Source organism: Pinus tabuliformis, chromosome 4_1 (assembly GCF_031772625.1).
Source record: "Pinus tabuliformis cultivar Carrire ecotype Pingquan chromosome 4_1, CPIR1, whole genome shotgun sequence".
NCBI lineage: Eukaryota > Viridiplantae > Streptophyta > Pinopsida > Pinales > Pinaceae > Pinus > Pinus tabuliformis.
In genome coordinates this window covers 312,324,503-312,338,237 of record NC_142303.1, presented here as the reverse complement: position 1 = coordinate 312,338,237, position 13,735 = coordinate 312,324,503, and positions in this window count along the sequence as shown.

Below are 13,735 nucleotides of genomic sequence, written 5' to 3'. Positions count from 1 at the left end.
TTTCCTGGCTTCCATAAAGGTTTCCTTCACACATTCTAAATCAAAGTCTGGCTATTTTGGGGGGACCTTACGGACCCATGCATCCGTCTCTGGCTTGTTCCCCTTATCTTCTCCAATGGTTGCGCCACTCCGGAGCATCATATTTATGGTCGCTTCCTCTGCAAAGGGTTCGACTGTCATCATCTGGACGTTCTGAGTGGGGCTGGCTGGGAGCACCCCCTTTTCGCACATCTCAGTGATCAACATGGGGCAATCAACAACTTTGTGGTCGAATTGGTAGCAGTAAGGACAACATGCTTTCATCGGATTCATGCAATCCCGAGCGTAGTGCCCCAGTCCTCCACAATTGTAACAAATTAATTGGCCTTGGCCCCATCCAAGTCCTATGCCTCTATGGCCCCGTCTGTGCCCTTGGTATCCTCCCCATATGAATGATGCAGTGGAGTCCTACACTCACACTTATGTTTGCATCCTATAAGCTGGTGTTCGATCCATCAACATTTGGTAACTGCGGCAATTTCTTTCCTCATGGCCCACTGTCTGGTAGAAGTTACAAAATAAGCATTGAGGAGGGGGTGGTCGTAGATTTGGCAATAGGTGACAATTGTCCATGGCATGCTTTCCTCCAACTTCACAGATTTTGTTGCAGAGTGTGGGTGCTATGCTTGGCCCAACCTCTACCTTTGGTCGCAATGTTATGGGTCCCCCCCCCCTCCTGTCACAAGATTCACAAAAATTGGACAGCGGTCTTTATCATGGCCCAGCCCCTTGCATTTGAGACACCATACTTCCTCTCGTATCTCGGTACTATGTTTCGGTCCCTGTTTCAAGCTTCACATCTCCAGACATAAGTTTTTTAATTGTGCTTGGATTTGTTGTACTCCCAACCCTGAATCCTAGATCAAAGTTTCGTGTAGCCGCATTGCTGCTTCCAATGCTTAAGCTTGGGTTGAGATATTTTTTTGTGCCAGGGCTGATCTCAAATATGGCATTAATGACACGACAAACCAAGCATAGTGCTGCTCATCTGTCAATGTCATGTCGGCCTCGTGGATAGCACTTTTCAACCTCTGATCCAAATCCCATGGAGTTTCACCAAGTATCATTACCATCTCTTTGAAATTAATAACCGACTGGACCCCTGACTTTGGGCACCCAAATTCCTTATTTAGTGCCTCCTGGATTGCAGCAATACCTTCAGTTGGATGATCACTTGAATACTTCATGTACCAAGTCAGTGTGCGGTCTTGAAATGCACTAACTAGGGTAGCCTTCTTGATGTTATCATCTGTGATACCCTAAGCATTCCATACAGATTTAATCACAAACCAGAATCGTCCTTGTTCGCCATTCCCCACACCTTTAAATATCAACAGCTTAACTGAACTTTCCATCCCGATCTTTGAGACTGTTGGAGTTGGGGGTGGGGTTGGTGTCGGAGTGGATGGATTTGATGTAGGCGAGGTGGGTGGTGGTGTGGTCAGAGGTGGTATCAGGGGGAAGCTCTCTCTGATCAACCGGACCACACTTCTTAGTGAGAACCTCATGAGTTCTTCCTCCCTTTCCCTAGAAATGGAAGCTAACAGACTGTTTTCTACTCCTCCCTTTCCATGGTAACCTTTTCCACTCAGCATTACTCCAGACACTATGCAATGCGCATAATCTATTTTTCACATAACAACATCTTAATCCACATATTCAATGATTTGATATAACTACCTCATGGTCCTTGAAGGAATCACCTTTCCACCTCGCTATAGCTCACGGTGGTATTTATCGCAAACTCAATGATAAATCCTCCTATTACCTGATCTAGCCAATGATCTAATACGGGTGCGATCTTATCCTCAGTGGCTTCTAGCCAGTGCACGAGTTCCTAAGTCCACATAATAGGCTAGTCTAATCTACACCTTCCTACACTGTCAGCTAGCCTTGCAATCCACTCGTATAGCTCTACTAGGAATGACGCAAAGAAGGTCTTGTGAATGTCTGTGAATATATACCAGTCCAACCAATCTTCTTTTGATATTCGTGGGTTTCTATTTTCCTGAACTGCGAACTCGTGGAATTCTAGATCCCACCACTCTTCAATCTCTTTCTTTGTAGGGTTCTAGTGTTCCCACATCAGACACCCCTTAGGCAGATCCCGGTCCTGGCAACTGAACCATTTGTTGGCTTATATGGGCCTAGCCCAAGTTTGGAAGAATTATTTAGCCAAGAAAATCCTACAGTTATGGCCCTTTCAGCAACAACCTGCGAAGCACAGACTGAGCTCTCACCTGAGGTAGTAGGGGAGGGTGTTGGAAATAGGTTTCTGCACCCTTGGGATGTCTAGATGTGGTTTGAGAGGATCACGCGATGTCCTGTAGCTTCGCTTTGCACCAAATCTGTGCACATCCAAATAATCTTAACTTTCTCTTACCACGCTGATTACAGATCTAATTTATTCGATTAATTATTATAACCCAGATCTACTTAGAAAGGTGTTTAAGCAAACATTTACTTCCATCATTTAGTTCACATGTTAAGATTAAACCCGACTCACAAGTATTCAATAAGCATATGCACGTAGATCAAAACAGTTTCATTAACCATAAAAGAACAGAGCTGCAATAGTTTAGATTAACACGGAATTTAGAAGAAACTGATCTTTATTTCCACTTATCACCCTTACATCCAGATCTTCCCTGCGCACTCAGCTGCAGGGGTCCGGGCACACAGCTGCCGACATTTCTAGGCCTCTGCGCACATAGTTGTAGAGCCTCTATCCTCTACCCAAACCCTTGACTTGGACTTACATACACTCTCAAAATGCTCTTTTTAGACACCCATTCCATTTCAGATCTCCAAAATCATACCCAAAACTTATCTACTCTACCCATAGAGCCTCACTCTATTTATACCTTCCCATGGACCGTGATCCATAGGCAGGCCAACTCAACCTACATTTCTTTACATTATTTTTGGGCGGACTACCCTTTCAACTTTGACTTATTACAAATCGCACTCTGCACATCTCACCGAGTCTTTACCCTGCTATTACCCAAAACCTCGGGCTTCGTGCCCCATACCCATTACGCGGGGCTTCCACTACCCAACACCTGTTTCTTGTTCAGTGTTGGTTAGATTAGCTCCTCATCTTAGGGATTCGACCGTTGAGGATGGGAGGAGGTTGAAACAAATCCTATATCTTCTTCTTCTTTCTCATTGTAAAGGGTTGGACTCAGCTGGATGCTCAGACCTTGATTGCATATCATTTTGTAGCTGTTTAGTAAGAGATTAATAATAATTGTAGCTATTTTTATGGGATCCATGTGGTATGGAGTTTTAGTACAGTTTCTTCTTTTGTGATCATATGTTAATGTGTTTTTTATAGTTAATAATTTCATTGCTTCTAAGTGAATGCCTTCAGGTTGATAGGTAGAATTCATTACATCAATGCTCTGCTTTGGGAAAACATTCAGGATTTCATGTTTTCTGCAGTCTAGGAAGGATCCATGGTTTTCACATGCTTTTCTTAGCTTCTCACCATTCTTAAACATCTCACCCAATCAAGCCCTAGAGTGCTAAAGCCTATGCCTACCTTGCCCCATTGAACACCCTGCAATTTTGACCTAATTTTGTAGATCTAAACTGTCCATCTCCTCCTGATCCAACAGAACCCCTTCAAAATGAAATCGAAACTTTGTGCTACTATACCTAGCCTAAAGTTATTTTCCTAATCCAGTCATCTTGGCTGAGATAGTCATGGAGAGAGCCCTCTCCCGACCTAGTAGGGCTAGCTACTTGGCTAAGCATGGTTTGTGGTTACCCTGGCATTGCCTTCCTTCAGCATGCGGTTCAATCCAGGTGATAATAGGTTGATGATAAAAAAAGGTGAAATTTGCAACTACCAGATTGAAGGGTCATGCAGCTATTTGGTTTGATGAACTACAAACATCTAGAATAATAAAAAGAAAATCCAAGATGAAGCAATGGGGTAAAATGGTGAGTAAAATGAAAGCTAAATTTATGCCAAAATATTATCAGTTAAATCTTTTCAAATAGTTACAGAATTTAAGGCAAAAAGGAATGTCTATCAAATAATATAAAAAAGATTTTTATAGGCTGAGTGTTAGAGCAGGACATGCAAAGGATGACATGGAGAAGGTAGCTAGATATCTCAATGGCTTGAGATATGACATACAGGATGATATAGCTTGTTGTGTTTGAAGACAATTGAAGATGCCTATCAAGCAGGTTTGAAGGCAGAAGAGAAGATGTTGAGGAAACAAAATCAGAGGAATAGAGGGAAAAGTTTAGTAAGAAGTAGAAGAACTACTAGACCAAGGTTTCAACAACATTAGAGTGAAGCAGGAAGTTCAAGTAGTAGACCACCATAGAGAGGAGATTTTAATAGAGGGAGATTTTCACCCAGAGGAAGAGGTCGAGGAAGAGATATTTGATGTTATACATGTGGAGAATGGGGACATGGATCATGGGACTATCCTCATAATAAAGCAACAAGTCAGAGGAATGTGAATTTGGCTGAGGAAAAGGAAGAAAAACCTCAACTTGCAAACAAGGAAGAATCCCTTGAAGTAGGAGAATCACTGTTTTTGAAAAGGGTATTGCTTAAGGCAGATAAGAGACTGGAGAACCAGCTCAGAGAAAGAGTTTATTCAAAATACATGGAAATCCAAAGGCAAATGTTGTAAAGTGATAATTGATAGTGGAAGGACTCATAACCTTATTTCTACAGAAATGGTGGACAAGCTAGGATTAGTGAAGATAGTACACCCTACTCCTTACAAACTGTTATGGTTGCAAAAAGGACATCAAATTATTGTGACAGAACAATGCAAGGTAGAGATATAGATTAGTACTTATAAAGATGTGATATTGTGGGATGTAATGCCAATGGATGTATGCCATGTATTACTAGGAAGACCTTGGCAGTTTGATAGGAAAGCTATTCATGATGGGACTAGGAATACTTATACTCTGGAGAAGGATGGAAATAAGAATACACTAATTCCATTGAAGGATGAAGTTGACAAGAGAACAATTGGAAATAGTGTTATGCCAATGAGTGGAAAGGAGCTATTGCAAGAGGTTGGAAAAGGTGAAGAAATGCATTTTGCTATGATAGGGAGACCTAAGGTAATTTTGACTTCCACAAACTTAAATGATTTACCTAAAGAAATCAAAACTCTATTGAATGATTTTGCTAATATTATTGTGGATGAGTTGCCAAATGCATTGCCACCAATCAGGAGTATTAGTCATCATATTGACCTAATAGTAGGAGCAAGTTTGGCAAGCAAAGCATCATACAGATTAACTCCTCAAGAGAATGTAGAAGTTGGAAGACAAGTGCAAGAAATGATGGATAAGGCACTAATCAGAGAAAGTCTTCATCCATGTGTTGTACCAACAATACTCAGTCTAAAGAAAGGAGGTGAATGGCGTATGTGTACTGATTCCAGAGCCATAAACAAGATCACTATCAGGCATAGATTGCATTTACCACACAAGGATGATTTGATGGATTGTTTGAGTGGGTCAAAGTATTTTACTAAAATAGATATGAAGAGTGGATAGAATCAAATAAGAATTAGAGAAGGATATGAATGGAAGACTACATTTAAAACAAACAATGGTTTGTATGAGTGGTTAGTGATGCCTTTTGGACTCACTAATGCACCTAGCACATTCATGAGATTGATGAATGAAGTCTTGAAGGAATATGCAGGCAAGTTTGTTATTGTTTATCTTGATGATATTCTAGTTTTTAGTAGAAGCAAAGAAGAACATATGGAGCATCTGAAGTTGGTTTTAAGAACTCTGTAGAAATAGAAACTACTGATAAATCTGAAGAAATGTAGTTTCATGAAAGAAGAATTAATTGACTTTGGATTTGTAGCTTCTAAAGAAGGTTTGAAAATGGATCCAGAGAAAGTCCAAGCAATTTGGAACTGGCCTATTCCAAGGAACATATTTAAGGTAAGAAGCTTTCATGGTCTTGCAAGTTTTTATAGGAAATTTATCAGAGGTTTTAGTCAGATTTGTGCACCAATTCTTGAAATAATCAAGGAGACTAATCAACCATTCAAATGGACAGAAGCAACAAACCACAATTTTAAGTTTTTGAAGAAGAAAATCACAGATAAACCAATTTTAGCTTTACTTGATTTAGGAAAAGTATTTCAAGTTGAAACGGATGGTGATGGAGTTGCAATTGGAGCAGTTTTGAGTCAGGAACAGAGACCAATAACATACTTTAGTGAGAAACTAAATGAAGCTAAGAAGAAGTATTATTATTATGATAAATAATTTTATGCTATTATTCAAGCTTTAAAAGAATGGAGACATTATTTGCTACCAAAGGAGTTTATATTGTATTCTGACAATCATGCATTACAGTTCATAAACAACCAGCCAAAATTGAACCAGAAACATGCCAAGTGGGTAGAGTTTCTATAGAGCTTTACTTTTATGATCAAACATACCAGTGGTAAGTTGAACAAGGTTGTTGACACCTTGAGTAGGGTAAATTTAATTGTGCAAGAATTAAGAGTTGGTATTGTAGGATTTGAAGAAATGGTTGATATGTATAAAGATGATGTAGATTTCAAAGATATTTATGCAGCTATACAAAATCCAATGGTTCATAACAAGAGTTAGTGGTTAGATTGTCTTATCCAAGGAGGTTTACTGTTTAAAGGAAACAAATTTTGTATTCCCAAACGTTCTATGAGGGAAAACATAATTAAGGAGAAACACAGTGGAGGACTATCTAGTCACTTTGAATAAGACAACCTTTGCTCAGGTAAATGCTTTTTAATATTGGCCAAAGATGCAAACTGATGTTAAGAGATTTGTTGGTATGTGTAGGATATGTCAGCATGCTAAAGGAAGAAGCCAAAATATAGGATTATACTAGCCATTGCCAATACCAAACCGACCATGAGATGAAATTAGTATGGATTTTGTTTTGGGGTTATGTAGAACTGAAAGGGGGAATGATTCCATTTATGTTGTGGTAGATAGATTTTCCAAGATGGCACATTTCATTACATGTAAGAAGACTAGTGATGCAATACATATTGCTAATCTATTTTCTTCAAAAATTATAAGGTTACATGGATTGCCTGTAAGTATAGTGTCTGATAGGGATACAAAGTTTGTTGGGCATTTCTAGAGAACTCTTTGGAAGAAACTAGGTGCTAAATATTATCACAAAACCTAGCATTGATAAGTTGCTGATTAGGTAGACCTTGAGAAACTATTTCAAACCAACTTTTGGCTGAGGCTTCGCCTCCTCAACCTGAGAGGTCTCTCTCACTAGGTTAAAGATTTTGATAACGGATTAGATGGCTAACTCTATGAAATGAATAAAGGAGTGTAAATGGTTGAAACATAGGCAATAAACATCCATTGGGCTTATGGAGTCAGAAAATGCTTAGTATGACAACAATATTAGCTGAACATGGAAGTCAAGGCATCAAAAGTTTAATGTATCGGTTAACACATAGAAAGATGTTGGAAACACAGTCTACAAATGCATGAAGGAAGCTAGAGCATTGCCAATGAGTTCTGAGTATCATACATTCATACCACTGCAAATAAGGAAATGAGGACAAACATAAAACAAGCCACCATTGAACGCTTTCTAGATCCTGAGAAGTAAAGGCAAAGTCTGTATTCATAAAAACATAATCTTCTACAATGACACAATATGAGTGTTTTCTCTGAAAATTTCCAACCCTTGGTGCATTACATCTCTTGTCATATATAGAGTTTCCTTACAAGCTTTAATTCCTTCCTCTAGCAAGAGGGGAATTCAAATTTCTCTAGACATGACACCTATTGAACTTTAAACAAATTATTAATTACAACTGATTGTGAACTAACAGTCTTAGAGACCTAATTTGACTAGGAGTGTAACTCCTTATCGATGCTGGAAACAAACTTAGCTATGAAAACAAACTTGTTCTTTGACATCTTTCCCTCTTCATATTTGGCTTGAGTGATGACTTTAAACTTCATTCTGGCCTTTAATTGCTTGTCCTTTAACTGTCCCTGGATACTAGGAAAACTGCCCCTATTTTTTTTGCTTTGGTCTTCAAAGTGGTTCCTCGAATTCTTCTAACCATCTTATCCCTTTTAATAACATGTGATGCCTTGAATTAGTCCAAAGGTGCTTCTTATATACTCGTTCTAAGACAAAACCCCTTAGAGGCTGGTTGAAGCATGACAATTGTCTGAGCTACGAAATGACTGTTGTTTTCGTAGCACAAAGTTTGGAGATATTAAATGCCTCTCATTCTTTAAATTTTCCTTTTCTTAGTATTCAAAACTTCTGAGGTGGCCCTTTTGTGTCTTCTACAACAAAATTCTTTCATAATTGTTCCCCTTTTTCATTTAAAAATTGATTCAAAAAACAAAACTAGCGGCTTCAGCAGTTTCGTAGTGCACTACGAAACTACTGTGTGAGTCAAAAACACAATTTTTTGTCATTCTTGGGATTTTTAATGGCTTCTCCATACGATAATGAGCCAACCAAAAATAACATTGTCCATCCAAAAATAATCTTCAATCTTCAAAAAGTTTCATATAAAAATTGTGTCAAAATTTCTTCACTTACTGTTAGGTTCATTTACGTTGAGGCTATTCTTCTGGTTCATTCAGTTGAATCTTCAAATCTTCAATCTTTGTTTTCATAATCTGGATACTAGTTCTTAATTTTTCATTGACCCTTCTGATATATCTTACCTCTTTTATTGCAGGGACCATCCAAGTGAAATATTGAGCATGACAACTAACAACTTTAGGTATTGAAGCTTTTTTATCTTCCCACAAAGGCTCCATTCTGTTGAAATGGCTTCCTTAACTACATGTTTCCTTGCTTTTTTCCTAAGTTTGGCAATCTCAATATTAGAAAGCTTCAATTTCTTCTTAACCTCCTCAAAGCTACATTCTTCCTTATGAGTGATAACTATCTTACCTCTGTCATCTTTGTGCAGTTGGGATGATGTTTTTGATAGAACCACAGGATCTTTATGTAATTCTGTTGCCTCCCCTATCTGACTTGCTTCTGGCTATGCCTCTTGTATCCTTCTTGAATGCCTTGTCACAGGTCTTCTTGGCTTGAACACAAACTCTAAGACCCGGTCATCAAATTGAAGCTTTTTGGAAGATTTAACTCTTTTGGTTTTGTTCTTGCTGGCTTCAAGTAGCTCTACTTGGACCAGAGGAGTCTCTTCTATGTCGATGGCCTAGAGGAGTTCATTCAAATTTCCCTTTGAGGCTGGGCTTTCATCAGCAATCACAGTCTTCCCCTTTTCCTTGGCTAATTGACTTCTTTTTACTCTTGTTTGAAGAATTTTATCAGCAGGCTACTCTTGTACCACCTCATTGATCTGAACCTTCTTTGTTTGTGACTATTGGGGTGTGTCTTGAACTACTAGTGGTGTCATAGGCTCCTTCACTTGCTTTCTGGCTTTAAATTTCACAAATCTTCTTGATCTTGTTTCCTCCTAATGACTTACTACCGGTGAAGAAATATCCTTAGCCTTAGGGCTAGTCTTGTTTCAGTTTTAAAGCCTGTAATAAACAAGAAAGTAGACCATTCTCTTCCAATGTTCTGAAGCTCATGTAAAAAAATCAACTTACTCAACCCATGATGGAATAAGGAGGTTTCATAAGCTTCTTTATTCAATTGAACCTTATCAGACATTTTTCTTAAGCTACTAAATAGATAAAAAGGTAAATCAAGAGATATCTTTCCAGTGAAATGTAAAAGCTTAAAATAGTAAGATTACACCTTATGATATCTTCCCTCACAGGTAAAATATATTTGGATGCATGTCAACAAGTTGACATATGAATCCTTTACATAGCTTCTGGGCACTGATTTGGTTAAGTCCGAGCCTATGAATTCTGGCTTCAAAAATTATTGGCAGGGTACCATTTCGAATTTAAAGTTCTTGAACCATCTTTCCTGGCCTCTTGGTATCTCAATGACTACAGATATGACCTTGGGAGAAATTGGAATTTCTAGTACTCCAACTCTTGAATTTAAACCAGTGAAATTGAAAGAAAAATCTTTGGTTACTTGAACATGACCACCTTGAAGTTTTTCGCAGAATCTACAACAACCCACCTATTTGAATGCATGTTCAACCTCTCTGCTTCTCATGAGCACATCTAAACCTCCAGGCTCAGCTCTAAGACACCGGCCTGATCTGTGATTTTTCCTTTCTTTAGACATGTCTATGAAATCCCTGCAAAGAAACTTGAAGATAAACCCGCACTGTATTGGTTTGAACACTACCTCGCTTGAATTTGAAACTAAGAACTACCTCACTTGAGCTTTCAAAAAGTTTTGATGAGTGTCGTCCTTAAGCTTTCCAACTGTATTCTTATACATAAAAGCAACACGGGAAAAACCAAAACTAACTCACCTCATCTTACTTTTTGAAATTTGAAAGAATGTGTACAAGACATCTAACGAATCTAATGATGAGAATGAATGGCTGCATGTGATAGGCATGGTTTAAGGACTGACACATGGTGATGAAACATTAATGGACTTTCATGGAAAATATGGCTAGACAAGATTTGGCATGAATCCTTGATTTTGTAGCCCAGCCAGTGCAAATTCTGGGTTTTGCGTTACGAAATCGCCTAGTTACAAATCCTTGTTTTCGTAGCGAACATAATGTATTTTTATCAGTTTGCGCTATGAAAACTCCTAGATGATTGTGTAGCACATGGAAACTTTAAAATAATATTAACACATGACACCTATGAACCAATGTGGGACTAATGATAGTTAAAACAAGATTGTTGACCTTATTTAACAATGGGAACAAGACTTTATCCTATGTTTTAGACTCCCTAAACTTGACCAAGGTTGACTTACAACTTTGAAACCATACAAGTTGTCCATTTTTTTTATATAGTGATAACACTAACCTTAGTTTTAGTTCAGCATACCATCCTCAAACAGATGGATAGACCGAAGTAGTAAACAAAAGCTTGGGGGACATATTGAGAAGTTTAGTGTATCAAAATCCTAAGCAGTGGGATCTAGCACTTGCTCAGGTAGAGTTTTCTTATAATGACACTCCAAACCAAAGTACTGGAATGAGTCCATTTTAGATTGTTTTTGGAATGAATCCAAGAGGTGTGTATGAGCTCAGAAATTTGGGTAAACATGAGATAAGAAGTGCACAATCTAAAGAGTTTGTATAGTAGATGCAGAGACTACAAGAAGATGTCAAAGGTAGAATGCAGTAAAACAATGGAAAATACAAATAGAGAGTTGATATGAAGTGAAGAGAAAAAGAATTCCGAGTGGGGAATTTAGTAATGGTATACTTGAGAAAAGAAATATTTCTTTCTAAGACTTACAATAAACTAAAGATGAAAAAGATAGGTCCATCTAGAATTGTAAGAATGTTTCAACTAATGCTAATGAAATTGAATTGCCAGAAGGAATTGGAATATCACCTATCTTCAATGTTGCAGATTTGTATCCATACAAAGAGATAGAGATAGAGCTAGAGAAGGAAGCTACCAAAGATGAAGTTCAAAATTTGAACTAGAAAGAACAAATGCCAAAGACAGTCAAGAAAGACGTGGAAGCTGTTTTGGAGAAAAGAGTATCCAAAAGAACTAGAGGACACATTTATTTTCAACATATAGTCAAATGGAAAGGACAGACAGTGGAGGATGCTAGTTGGTTGACAACAACAAAGTTGCAGAAGTATGGAGTAAACCTTGAAAGTCTGAGGGATGATTCTTTTCTTCCCTGGAAGTCTGATGCAGGAGCATCCAGAATTAGCCAACAATTTAATTGTTGTAGGTTTTAACCCTGCATAGAAATTACCTACATACAAATTCTAAAACATAGAAAATAAACAATGCGAGAGCATAACACATAAAACACATATACACAGAGAATTTCCCCTAGATCCCAAAACCGCGACTACCAGCTTGACTTTTCATTATATTCCTTTCAATGTTACAATACATATTTATACATGCTGAAGCGTCCAATACCATGGAACAAAAACCATCGCGTCCAAAACCATAGACTAAAAACCATAGGTAGGTTCGCCCAACTTAATATAGGGTCCAAAAAATACATGGGTTAGTCGTGGAAAGAATATAACACAACCCAACATTCTCCCACTTGTTGTTTTCTTTCCACAGGGGGGCACAGGAGAGTTTAGTCATTTTTCCAGCCCTAAAACATCCATTGTTTCTCTACACCAGGAGAACTTCTCGGAGCTCACAGATTTTGTTAATGCATCTGCAGTATTCTTCAAAGTGTCCACCTTTACTAGAAACACCTTTTTTTCTTCTATCATATCCCTCACAAAGTGATACTGAACATCAATGTGCTTTGTATTTGAATGATAGGCAGGAATCTTTGCCAAGAAAATTGCACTTTGGCTGTCACAGTCTATCCTTATAGCTCCCTGTACTAACCCCATACTTGAACACAATCTCTGCAACCAAACTGCTTCCTGCTTGAATGAGTGGTTGCCATGTATTCTGCCTTTGTAGTTGATAGTGCCACTACAAATTGTTTCTTGCTCATCCAACTGACTGCACCTCCAAATAGGTTAAACACATACCCACTTGTAGATCTTCTCTGATCCAAATCTCCAGCCCAGTCTGCATCAACAAAGCCATGGATATCCAAAACTCTATCCAATCCTGGTCTTCCTTGGTAGCACAAACCATAATCACTAGTGCCATGCAAATACCTGAAAACCCACTTCACTGTTGTCCAATGCTCCTTCCCTGGTTTTGACATAAACTTGCTCAATACTCCCACTGCATGTGCAATGTCTAGTCTAGTATAGACCATTACATACATCAAGCTATCGACTGCACTTTCATATGGAACACGGGACATATCCTCTTCCTCTTCTTGTGTCTTGGGACACTGTTCAGCAGATAGCTTTACACCTACAGGAATAGGAATCTTCACTGGTTTACTATCCTGCATATTAAACCTCTGTAGTATTGTCTCGACATACTTCCTCTGGTTTAACCAGAGCTTCCTCTTTGCCGAATCTCTTTTAATTTTCATGCCCAAAATATAGTTTGCATCACCAATATCTTTCATGTCGAATTTGGAGGACACTTGTGTCTTCAAATCCTGGATAATTTCTTTGTCATTTCCAACCAGAAACATATCATCCACATACAAGACTAGATAAATAACACGGTCACCAATTAATTTAAAATACACACAGTGATCTGCTTTGCTTCTAGCGAAGCCATGTCACCGTATAAATGTATCAAATTTCTGATACCACATCCTTGGTGACTGTTTTAACCCATAAAGAGATTTCTTTAACTTGCATACGAGTTCTTTCTTACCCTTCACCGCAAAGCCTTTAGGTTGCTTCATGTTGATCTCCTCTTCCTGGTCCCCATGAAGAAATGTTGTCTTCACATCCATCTGTTCTACCTCAAAATCAAAAGTTGCAGCAATAGATAAAAGTAACCTAATAGAAGTTACCTTGGCAACAGGAGAAAAACTATCGCCAAAATCAATTCCTGGCACCTGGGAATATCCTTTTGCTATCAACCGAGCTTTACATTTCTCCACCTTTCCTTCTGCATTTGTCTTTTTCTTGAACACCCATTTACTGCCAATGGGTTTCCTTCCAGCCGACAACTCTACCAGATCTCAAGCCTCGATTTTTGTGCAAAGATGCCATTTCAT